The 13,479-nt window shown below is 28.0% G+C and overlaps 1 long non-coding RNA gene across 1 annotated transcript; it reads left to right on the top strand.

The window, feature by feature from the left end:
* The first annotated feature begins 5,306 nt into the window (after positions 1 to 5,306).
* On the top strand, positions 5,307 to 12,352 carry LOC136076798 (uncharacterized). The gene is made up of 6 exons (XR_010636590.1): positions 5,307 to 6,559; positions 6,633 to 6,684; positions 6,761 to 6,817; positions 6,891 to 6,960; positions 10,930 to 11,208; positions 11,985 to 12,352. It is a non-coding gene; the product is annotated as an uncharacterized LOC136076798 (long non-coding RNA).
* Positions 12,353 to 13,479: the final 1,127 nt, after the last annotated feature.

Raw genomic sequence — 13,479 nt, 5'->3', positions numbered from 1 at the left:
GTATACCATTTTTTGTTTACAAAATATTTATATAGGTTAGAATAAAATGAGAGCAAATTGAAGATCGCCAGTTTTATTATTATAAAAATAATAAACAAAACATGTACAAGTTTCCATGCGTGATTTTTTGGAAATGCCCATATCAATATTTATATATATAATATATATATATATATATATATATATATATATATATATATATATATATATATATTTATATTTATATAAAATATATTTATATATAATATATATATATATATATATATATATTTATATATATAATATATATTTATATATAATATATATATATATATAACGCGTAACGCATTTCTAAGTAACTCAACTCAAACAAAACAACAAAACTCATCAAATATATTTTGCATCGTTAGAAGTTATATTGCGTCACTCGCGTCTTTTTAAGTACCGCTTTGTAATTAATAATGTTCTTAGTTGTTTACTGCAACAACAAAAAAAGTTGTCAAATAAATAACTTTAGTTTTTATCGTAAATTAACATAAAAAATGTCAACTTATAGTGTATTAAGGACATTATAACAAATGTTCTTAGTTGTTTACCGAAACAACAAAAAAGTAAGTTGTCAAGCTTTTAGATCTTAATTTTAGGTATCGTAAGAAATTGAAAAACCAGTGTCATTTTAAGATTTTTATGCACTGATTTAGATGTTCCATGGTAACAAAGAGTACGATAGTTTATCATCATTTAGTTTGTTAGTTGAAATGGAATCTCATTATGTAAAATTATCATCCAAATGAAATTATTTATCATTAACATACAATTTTAAAAGAAGCATGAACTACACAAACTAATTATTCATTTTAAAGAATATATGATGTTTTATCCGAAAACATCATTTAGCAACTGATTTAAACAAATCCTAACCAAACATTACCTTGCTGAAAATAATAACACTAACATAATTGTGTCTCTTATGTATATTATATATAATTATAAACAGATTTCAATTTTTATCAAAACATTTTCATCATAATTTATAAGTAGATTTCATCAAAATAAATTTTGATACTCAAAAGATACAGCTATATAAATTTTAGAACATTCATAAATTTTTTACAGTTTTAAAAAAAAAAAAAATTTGTTTACAAAAGTTTCTCTTATGCATATCTAAAATCAAAACGGTTAAAAAAAAAGAAACCTAAAATAAATAACTTTAGGGTCATTCTATATCAAATGGCTCCAGGATAGCACCTCAGATTTGCTTCGAACTTCAACTACCCACATATTTTATGAAAAAAACAACAACAACAAACAAAACATAATCCATAAAATTTTAACTTGATCTGCTTAAAAGTTATGAATGGATGAATAATGTTTTATAACCAAAACTTGAATATCTGAAATTTACAGTAGAATTTGTTGATTTTTGACAAACCATAACTTTATAAATAAAAGAGGTTATTACTTTTTAAATAAAAGAGGTTATTGAAATTTTGTATAGTTATAGTATTTTACCCAAATAATCCATTTCAGGTGATAATATTTTTTATTTACAAGATAAAGTCAAAAATCTATAATAAGTTCTAGAGACTTAAATTTCTTGGAAATACAAATTTCTTAGTTAATATTGATTCAAATATAACTTTTGACAGGTTGGTTAATCAAGCTAAAAATTTCAGGATTTATTTTTTTACAAAATCTGCGGGTAGTTGTAATTTGAAACCATTTTGAGCAGATTTCATACAGAATGACTCTTTACTTGAAAATAATAAACAAAACATGTACAAGTTTCCATGCGTGATTTTTTGGAAATACCCATATATATATATATATATATATATATATATATATATATATATATATATATATTCCCCAAAATAAGATATTTTATAAAAACTGAATGATAAAAGTAAAAACTGTTTATATATTAGATATTTTACAGTTTTTCTACTTGTAGGAATTGTTTAACTATCTGCCAAGAAGAAGAAAATTAAATGCAGATGAAAAAGAAGATGTTTGTCGTCTTTTGAGTATGCACGGAAGCAAGTGGCTTATTAAAGATCAAGTTAGAAAGGGTTTTCTTTAACACTTTTATATAAAAGTTGCAATGGAATTCATACTTATCATACTTATGTTTACTCTCTACATTAAACTTTTTATAATGTTACTTTTTTTCTTAGGTAAAAAAGTTACTCTCAAAGATTTCAATAACTTAGCTTTAAAACAGAAAGGTACCTCAGATTTAAAATCACTAATTGCAGTCTTTCAAGAATGTAATGGTTAGTATAAATAATTTTTTGTTAAACAATTAATGTACAATAAGGAAACAAATATTGATTTCATTTTGACAGCATTGACTTTTTTTTTTGAATGATGCTTTAAATTTAAGGTAAAAAATTAAGAAGTTAAATAATAAGTTTTTTAACAAAGTTGGAAAGATATTTCTGAACATATATTGATGGACTGTTAGGAAGAGCATTCTTCTTAAAGTTGGAAAGATATTTCTGTACATATATTGATGGACTGTTAGGAAGAGCATTCTTCTTAAAGAACTTCTTAAAGAACAGAGCAGTAATAAATTATTAAAAATGAATATCTATTTTTTTTCTTCTACAATGTTTTGCTCATAATATAAAATAAGTTTATGAAGCAAGTTAAATAATATGATAATGAAAATAAATTGAACTTAAAATGATTTTAACTAAAAAAAGGGTTTAATTAAGTTTTTTAATTGAAATCATTTTTTATTAGCTGGTATTATGATTTGTTTGCATGTTTAAACAACTTTTAATTATATTCTTTTTTTATTTTCTTTAGTTCCACCTTGACATTCTGCACTACGACATGACGTTAGTTTAGAATTCATACTGTTGAAATATGGTTTAAATTTAGTAAATTTTTATGACTTGAAATTTACTTTATTGATCATTAGTCAACAGTTAGTAAAAAAAAATTATAATCAATATTATTTACGTAACAGTACCTTTGTTTTTTTGTGGCATTACAAAGTAACTTTGTACTCTTTATTAGTTGAGAATTTGTGTCATAATTTATTCATATTTGAGTAATTATTGTTTTTTGTTTCAGGTTTTGACTATTTTTATTGCTACTCTTGGAAATAATGTAGTTTTCTTCAATAATAGTAGACTGTTTGAAGGAAATAATATAAAATGCATATCAAACTAAAAATTTATATTTAAACTTACTTTCACAGTTTTATCTCTTGTATTTTTGAATGATTTTCAACAATATTTTTATGTATAGATGCTCTTGTTATCAAGTTAAATCATTATACTATAGTACTATAGTATATCAGATTTATTAGCATAGACAAATATAGCATAGCCATGCTCCTAGGATAAGGCTACATGGTGCTAGGCCTATGTTTTGTGAATCCAGACCCGGCGCAGTAATAAAGTAATAAACTTATCAAACTATTTGTTAAATGTCAGAAAATTTCAATAGTTTAATATGTCAATATAATGGCAATAGCTTGCTCTTGAGAAAGTAGCTTCCTGAAGAGCGATTTCATATCCACATTTAAGTTGGGATTATGTACTAGAGTTTGTTCTCCTAATAAATTTGGATTCTCTATGGCCATAGAGCCTGTCTTGCCCCATTGTTCTTTTTCAATATAGTTAGATTTTTATTTAAAATATAGAACAAATCTGTTGAATATATAACTTCTTTTTTATTAGGACCAGATCTTGAGCTAAGAACAGATGAAAATGGTATCATAGCTGGAATATTTTTTCAAGACTATGAAATGAAGCGATTTTTTGGTTTATATCTTGAGTTACTTTTGGTTGATGCAACTTATAAACTTACTAATTTGAGAATGCCCTTATACATTCTTCTCGTAGGAGGACCAAATGGTGAAAGTGAAATTGCAGCTATATTTTTAACTGCATCAGAAGACTGTGTTTCCCTTTCAACAATGTTTGAAATATTCAAGGAAAAAAGTATCAACTGGAATAAGATATTATCTGTTTTTACTGACAAAGACATGGCAGAGCGCGAATGCATAAAACATGCATTTCCAAAAATTAATTTATTGTTGTGTATATTTCATGTTTTGCATTCTATGAGCAGAGAAATAACAACATCAAAAATGAATATATCTGAAGCTCAAAGACTGATTGCTTTAAAAGCTCTCCAAAAAATGAGATATGCAACTATTGAGAAGAAATATGAAATGTTGCGTGATGAGTTTCACAAAGTTATGCCACCATCTGTTGTTAAGTATGTTGAAGTTAATCGGCATGCTTGTAGATTTGAGTGGGTGCGTTGTTGGCAGCAACAAAACATAACTTTTGAAGAATGTACTACTAATCGTCTTGAATCTATCAATCGTAGATTTAAAGTGGTTGTTTCTTTGTTGAGTCCTTTACCTATATTCTTCAAAGATTTGCTTACTGTTATAGCCTGCATGCAACAAGAAAGAGACTATAAATATATAAATACAACAGAACGGGTTCCTGTTACTGTAGTTGCAAGTTTTCAACATGAACGTGATTATAAAGATATACTAACGCCATTTGCTTTTTCCTTTATTAAATCTCAGCTCGATGAATCTGTCAGCATCGATGGAGACTTAACAAATGAAATTGTACAAACTTTTGGAAAAAGTGAAACACTATCTGAGAACAGCTGCGATTGTTTATTTACAAAGTCCATGGGTTTGCCATGCAAACACATGTTTGCAGCTAGAAGAATTAAAAAATTGCAAATGTTCTCTGAAAATTGTATTGCTCCTAGATGGATTAAAGAAACAGTGCAGAAAAATCATTGCATTTTTCTAATGAAGGATCAACATGATAGCCATATAAAATTTGCTAAGCTAAAGGATAAACCCTTGACCCATGTAGAAAAATATCGACTTGTACAGCATTTATCTGATTTAGCAGCAGAAGGCGGATCATCACAGTTTGAATGTAGAATGAGGGTCTTGCAAAATTTAGCAAGTATTTGGGGTTCTAATAATGAAGCTATGGTAACTTCCATTCAACATCAACTTGTTGATTTTAATATACAAAATGGAGTTTCCAAGTTGGAAATGGATGATAATAAATTTCAGTCTGAACTGCATGAAAAAAAATGTAAGATGTTTACATTTTATGATTTATTAAATTTAAATTGCCAATTTAACTGCTATAAATTATTAAGTATTTTAGTATTCATAATTTTTTGTTTTCCAATTATAGCTTGAAATAACAGATTTAAGTGAGCAAGTTGTTGATGTTGTTAATGTTGAAGAAGTTGACAAAAACAATTTTGATCAAAACTATAAAGTAAACTGTGGTTGTTTCATTTCCAATTTCAGTTAGAAAGACCAGCTTGCAGTGGTAATGCTTTCATTCATTTTGAAATTATTTTTTTTTTGAAGTAAAACTGTTTTATTTCCAATTATATTTCGAAAGACAAGGTTTCAGTGGTGAAATTAAAAGCAGCGCAGTTCAAAACTATATAATAGTAGTAGTAGTAGTAGTAGTAGTAGTAGTAGTAGTAGTAGTAGTAGTAGTAGTAGTAGTAGTAGTAGTAGTAGTAGTAGAAGTAGTAGTAGTAGTAGTAGTAGTAATAGTAGTTTGCATATAAAGATCTGTAATATTTAGACTTTTCAACCTTTCGTCATATGTCAAATTCCACAATAAAAAAAGCAGTTCTAGTAAACTGATGTTGCACTTTTTTTAAAGCTTTAATTTTACCTTTGAAGTAAGGAGACCAAAATGGCACTGCAAATTCAATAAGAAGCCAAAAAAATGTTGTATATAATAACCTAAGCATATGTACATCAATATTCAAAATAGTATTTTTCAATATTCCCATCATTCTATTTGCTTTTGAGGCACAAGCCATTATATGATCTTTCCATTTAAAGTTTGAACAAAACAAAACTCCAAGATCTCTTTCTATGTTTGTTTTTCTGAGTGATTTCCTGTCCATAGAGTATTCATACTTAATATTTTTTTTACCTAAATGCATAACTACACATTTATCAGTATTAAATTTGACAAGCCCCACCTTTGACCATTCAACAGTTTTATATAAATCTAATTGCAATAACTCAGCATCATTTTTCCTGACTAATTAACTTTGTATCATCCTTGTATCTTGATTGGGGTGTTCAGCCTGTCATCTTTGATTTTTTGCGCCACAGTATCCTTCTTTGGTTCTTCCACGCCATAAATGATTACATTGTTCTCTCTGCTCTTGATTTCAGTCTGTTGAGCAAGCAACAGTTTTTCAACAGCTAGTTGCTCAGCTGGATTACTTTTTTTTCCAGATACAACAATAACCCAACTACTGTTTTTGTCCCTAGCATGGTATACTTTTTTTGATTTTCTCAACTAAATTATTTATTTTATGAAGGTAAATACTTTTGTATCTAATTATATTTTGAAAGACATGCTTGCAGTGGTAAAGTTGAAAGTAATGCAGTTCAAAACTATATGGTATACATTTTTTCATTTTGTCCTATTAAAATTATTTATTTTCTGAAATTAAATTGTTTTATTTCCAATTATAGTTTGAAAGACCAGGTGGCAGCAGTGAAGTTGAAAGCATTGCAGTTCAAAACTATACGGTATACTTTCGTTTATTTTCCCTGTTAAAATTATTTATTTTATGGAGGTAAATAGTTTTATATCCAACTACAGTTTGAAAGACCAGAATTTAGTGGAGAAGTAATGCAGTTCAGAACCATATATGGTACCTGTTTGCTCATTTTCTTCTTTTAAAATTAAAATAAAATTCTGAAGTTAAATTGTTTTATTTGCAATTATAGTTTTAAAGACCAGGTTTCAGTGGAGAAGTTGAAAGCAATACAGTTCCAAACTATATGGTATACTTTTGTTTATTTTCCTTATTAAAATTGTTTATTTTATGAAGATAAGTTGTTTTATTTTCAATTATAGTTTGAAAGACCAGGTTGCAGTGGTGAAGTTAAAAGCAATGTAGTTCAAAACTTTATTATTCCTTGTAAAGGTATTATAGGTTTGACAATATTTATTTTATGTAACTTTGTACATGTAACATGTATTTTTCCTAAATTGTAAATAAAAAAAAATCTGATTTAACCAAAACAAAACAGAAATAGGACAAAATCAATACATAATACAATCATTACCATCTCTCACTCACTTTGGGCACATTTGATAGATCCATTGATCTTATTACCTTTCCAAAAAACATCTTTAAAACTTGCCTTAAAATGAATAAGCATCTGTTGTTCACTTTCATGGTATTGAACCAAACTGTGGTTTATTGATAAATCCATTTCAATTTCTAGTACGTCTCCACCTGTTATAAACTTTTATTTGATTTTTTGTACAATCATTTGAGGTTTAACCTAAATGTAATTCATCTGACATGTGACAGTCACTCTACACCCACATCACATGAAACTCAGCATTTCAGCTGATACACCAGGAGAACCAGCAGGCTAGCCTAATAAAGCTGTATCACAGCTATTTCAATTCATTCCTGGTTATTAGCTCTGGTCCAGTAACATTCACAACAGATAAACCATTTTCATTATGTCTATATTAGCTCTGCTGGTCCAGTAAAATTATTCACAACAGATAAAGCGTTTTCATTATGTCCATTTAGTTTAGAAATTTTTAAAAATGAGTCATCTACCTTGTTTTCAATGCAATTGTCTTTGCAATTGTTTTTCCAATTAGTATTTTAATACAGCCTTCTCCAACAATGTCTACACTTTTCCCAACGTTTTGCATTACAACTCTGAATACTTATGAATATTTATTCCTCTGCATCAACTATTTTTTTTGATAACTTCTGCTTATGTGGTTTAGCTTTTTTTCAATAGCTTAGCAAAGACATTTCCAGACTTTTTCTATATGTAATATAGTTTTTTACAGTTTTACCATTCATTCCACTACCATCCAATCATATTAGAGCTGCCACCTTTCTTGCAAATTTTTTTCAAGCAGTATATGTTGGTTTTTCTTCTACCGGGCATTTAAGCAATCTCTCACATTGAATCAAATGATTAACATTCACATTGATTCAACCCTGAACAACACATCTTTCATCACACTGAAAGGTATACTTGCTTGCTTGCTACACATACATACTTGCTTCTGGCCAATGTTGTATTTTTGCCAGTGACTTACCTGAGACTAGTAAGTGACTGGGGTTGATATTTGACCAGGGTCGGGACCAAATATAGCTGGATGGCGAGGTTTTGACCGGGGTTGCATAAACATTTATACACCCTAAAGTATATTTATTTTATTTAAAATTCACGTTATATTTTGTATATATATATATGCATATATAAACATCATTATGATCAAAATAATCATCATAATCATCATTATTATCATGATGATGATCATCATCATCATTATCATCATTGTCATCATCATCATCATCTGCCAAGCTTGAGGCACTCTCTGATTGTTGTAAGGTTGCATTTCTTTCTTTTATAGAAAGAAAATAGACTAAAATAGAAATAATAGAAAATAGACTATGATAGAAATGTTCATGGTGATAATGATGATCATCATCATTATTATCATCATGATCATGATCATCATAATCAACAAGATAAAAAAGGAAGGATAAAGGCTGATGATGATCATGATCATTATTATCATCATCATCATCTTCATGATGGTGGTAATCATCATCATTGTCATCATCATCATCATCATCATCATCATCATCATCAGGCTTTAGCCTTCCTTTTTTATGCTGTTTTTCTAGTATGAACAATCTAAAGCATTTTTTTTCTTTACTAAACCTTATTCATACAATATGTATGGCACTCTCTTCAAGTTTTCTTACTTCTCACAACCATTTTCTACTAAAGCTGCTACCACTCTACATGCTGATACCTAAATTACTTTAATCTTTTTTAACAAACGTTGTTCGATACAACTTTTTTTTCCAATCTGTATAAGGTTATGCCTCCTTTTCTTGTCTTGCTAGAGTCTCACCACACATCCATCTGGTCATCTTCTCTTTTGGCAAATACTACACCATATGAATACACCATATAAAGTTTATTTAACAATGAAAGAATATTGTGTGCCAGCATTTCAATAAATAGCAAACATGTATGCATAAAGAGCATCTTGGAAGCTTCTTGGAAGAACTCCTTCTGGACTCATTCTTTTCCAAGACCCACGAACTATATTTGAAAAAAAGTCACGTTTAACTGGAAGAGCTTCGGCTCAACGCAAGTTTTTAGAAAGTAAATATAGAGAGCAAAATGATGAAAAGCATGATAAAAAAAACAATTGGGATATAAAACATGAAAATACAGGACTTTATAAGAAAAATCGAACTGATGAAAAGTTTAAAGATAGCCATAGAGACTTGTTAGAAGTTAAACAATAGTCCTTTTGTTGGAACAGAGAACATTCTCATTTATGAAGCTTATAATTTCATCAAAGTTTTCGGCTTTATTTTTTATGCTATTTGTTTCTTAACACATTTTTGAGGAAACATTGAGGTGTCTTTTTCTAGTTATGTTATTTACCATTTTGTTGATGCATGCAACTTTTCACTTTTCTTCTTAGAGTATATGTTGAGTAATTGATTTTAAATTAGATTTTGAAGAGATAAATTAAAATTTTGAGGACCTTTGTTGATCTCCTGTCTTTTTACATCATTCTTCTGGACTCATTCTCTTCTCTTCTGAACTCATTCTTTTCCAAACTTTTATTCCTTCTGGAATAAAACTTTGACTTCTCTAACTATCCTATGATTAGTCTTCACTTGGTTATTAGTTTTTTTATGTAAAGGTTTTGAAATTATTTAACTGTTTCTTTCTAACAGCAATAGTAAAGTTATTCTTGAAGGCCTATCCTTTTCTTTATTTGAAGTAACTTTAAGGGTACCACAAGGTTTTATCTTTGCTCCTGTAACGTTTCTTATCTACAATAACTATCTTCATGAAATTTAAAGTGGCTCTATTTGCTGACTACTCAACTTTATACTCTTGTCTTGACAAAAAATCTTTACTTTTTGATTGCTTAGAACAAGCAGCCGATTTTAAATCTGATCTCCTTTTTATAATAGCCTAATGCTTGCAGTGGCTTATGGATTAATTTCTGGACTTAAAATCCACCATTTTTGTTAGACAAAAAGTTATCATTTATTTACTGCAAAAAAAAATTACAATATTATTGGCAATCCTATACTGACGAATAACAACCCTCTTACTCTCAGACAAAGTCTAAAAGCACATTGTTAATGTAATTAGACCTACTTTATCTGCCAAGCTTGAGGCACTCTCCCATTGTTGTAAGGTTGCATTTCCTTTTTCTACAAATACGATCATGGTCAATAGTCAAAGAAGCTATCATCTCAAAAAACGAGCTATCATCTCAGCAGTCTCATTCTTGCTTGGCTTTTTATTCAACAACTTCCTTTTTTTTACTGTATATGTCCCTTCATGCTATAAAAACTTTTATTAATCCAGCTTTTTTTCTTTGAACATCAAAAAAACCTTATAACTCATACCCATCTTCATGTTTTCTTTTTTTATGCAACTTACAACTTTTTAAGTCTTTAGATATACGTTTCCTAGTGTTTTAACTTATTCTCTATTTTAAAGTAGCTGTTGCAATCTTGTTGGAAGTAAAGTAGAGTTTAAAAATATATAAATGTAGGCCAGTATTTAATAGAAAGTAAATGTAAGCATAAAACTATAATATTTAAGTATTAAAATTTTTTTTTCTAGCCCCAGCCATTAACCTATGCAAAATTGTATAGTTTTGCTGGGGCCAGGGCAGGCTTTGCAAAAGGTCTCATTTTAAGCAGTGGCTGGGGCCCCGGTCGCATACTACCTGAGGCCAATAAGGAACCATCAGATGTGTCACTTGTTAAATGGCACAACAGGCAATACTGTAATTTCTTTTTGAAAGATATTTTTGAAATAAAAACTTACAATAGAATCAATTGTTGATGATTTATTTCTAGAAGTTAGAAAGGAAACTGGAAAACATAAAAAAGAAGTTATAAATTTCAATACGTTGGGTTGTGTAAGTAATTCTATAAAACTATCATGTGATTGATAAAATACCTACTGAGCTAAAATACCTGAAAACCAACTTGATTTCTCCCTAATTCAATTACCATCCAAGTTTGTACCAAGAGGGCGTCCTAAGTCAATAAAGACAAAAAATGCTGTTTGTCTACATAAAGTTCAGAAGATCTGCTTGCCTTATGAACAGAAAACTGTTAAAGAAAAAGTTCATCGTAAGTATACATTATTATTTACTTGTCAACAATCAGAAATTTAAAACTGGCTTTGGTTTAATCAATTGATTTGATAATTATTTAATTTACTTAAATTTTTTTTAAACTTTGCAAGTTAATCTCCATAAGAAGTCATGAGTTATATAATTATTATTATTATATAAGTCACGGTAGAGAAAATCAATAGTTTAACAAAGACTGATCTATTATATAGTTTAAAATTATGAGTTCTCTCTCTAACAAAAGTTGTTAACTGGCCAACTGTATTTGGACCAATTAAATTGCAAACTATTGGACCAATTAGTTGAAACGCAATTTTCATACAGAGTAAAAAGTAATAGTAACTTGTTATGCAATAATAATGTTAACTTAATTGGTATTGTGTAAGTCTTTAGTTTATGGAAAGTTTAAAATTACTGTGTTTATTAGTGCTTAGATTCAGAGTGTAAACTGTTGTATTTATAAATTTTATACTGTCTTTTTTTTTTAAAGTTTAGAATTCAATATTTATGGATGTATCTATTTACATTTTTTCATCAACATTTAGATTTTCTTTTCAATGTATTGTCAATGTCGAGATTTTAATATGACAATGATCATGAATTTGCTTTTGGAAACCTTTAAAAAAATCCACAACTTTAAGAAATACCTATAATTGAATTGTTTAAGTTTAATAACAAGATCACCGTTTAAAAATACTCTAACAAACTTCATAGTGTTTTTTTTACAAAAGATGATGAATTTAATTTCTAATACCTTCTTTCCTTATTTTTTAGTTTTGTTGCGGCGTTTGCTGAAAGGAGGAAAACCTAATGATGTTACAGTTGTTACACCTGCTGATACTGTAGATCTTAATTTAGATGCTAAGGATCTTCCATCATCTCTAATGAATGAGATAGTAGTTTTTGAAATTCTAAAGCAATTTCTTACAGCACAAGCGTTTTTTGCGTTTTAAAACGCAAAAAATTGAAAGTTTGGAATTGTCCAATTTGTCTTCTCAATGCTCCTGCAGAATCGATTGAGTGTAGCATTTGCCTTGAATGGTATCACTTTAATTGTGTAAAAGTAACATACAAGATAAATAAAAATTGGTACTGTGGTACTTGTCTGTTGAATGCTGAATCTTAAATTTATTGGTAGTTAAAGTAGGTTATTGCTAAATTTAACAATAAACTTCATTTCATAACATGTTTTTTATTAATATTAATTGTAATATTAAAAAGAGTTTTCTTATTTATGTATATTTATAATTACTATTTATAAAATATCTATGGAATAATTAATACTTATTCAATTTAGTTGTTTTATCTCAACAAGGTTTTAGTAGTTTTAATAGTTTTAGTTGTTTATAATTTTTATTCTAAATGTAGCAGCCTTTAATGAAATGGTTAGTGACGTAACAAGTTCGTTGGGGGTTTGGGTAATAGGTTTTTAGTAATATTAGTAAAACTTAGCAGTCGATCTAATTTACATAAAGTGATAAAATATATTAGAAATATAGTATACATGTGCTGACAATACACTAAGATTTTTTTTAAATAAATTTAAAAATACTTTCACAAATTTTTATCGACTATTTGACAGTGGATCTTATATTTGATTAAAAACTTTGTAATGCAAACCGGGTTTTTAACAATAATTTTTCAGTAAACATGTCTAGTTTAAGATTAATTGCAGGAAAGGTATAGATCTATTCATTTTAAATCTTTACAATAATAGTTTATATATAAATACCTGTAAGAGGCAAAAAAAATTTCACTGTTTTTTAATGCACCTATCTATTTTATTATTGTGATTTTATTTTTGCATTTTTATTTACCGCTTTGGTTATAATCTCCATATAGAAATTATAACTAAAATTATTTCTCACAAAAAAATAATAATGTCTCACATAAGTATTATTATTATTACTCAAATGTTAAAACCAATTGCTCCATTTATTTAATTAAGCAAGAAACCAGAAATTCATTTTTATTTTAAACTAAATAAGTGTAATCATAGCTATGATTACACTTATTTAGTTTAAAATAAAAGTTTTGATTATAATACTCATGTGAGAAATTATTATTTATTTAATGTTGGTTTTTGAAAAATAAAATATTGAAATTGAATATTTTTATAATGGCTGGAACATCACAATGCTCAGTTGGATTGATTTTACAATCAAATTGTCACAAGTTAACGTTTACAAACCACATTGGAATAAACTTTTTTCAAGATTTAGCTCTAGATGAGCAAAATTTAGTTGCGCTGAGGTCTGGTGTTTCTCCT

This window comes from Hydra vulgaris, chromosome 02 (genome assembly GCF_038396675.1).
Source record: "Hydra vulgaris chromosome 02, alternate assembly HydraT2T_AEP".
Lineage (NCBI taxonomy): Eukaryota > Metazoa > Cnidaria > Hydrozoa > Anthoathecata > Hydridae > Hydra > Hydra vulgaris.
The sequence above is the reverse complement of the archived record's forward strand: the minus strand, read 5'-3'. Positions and strand labels throughout refer to the sequence as shown.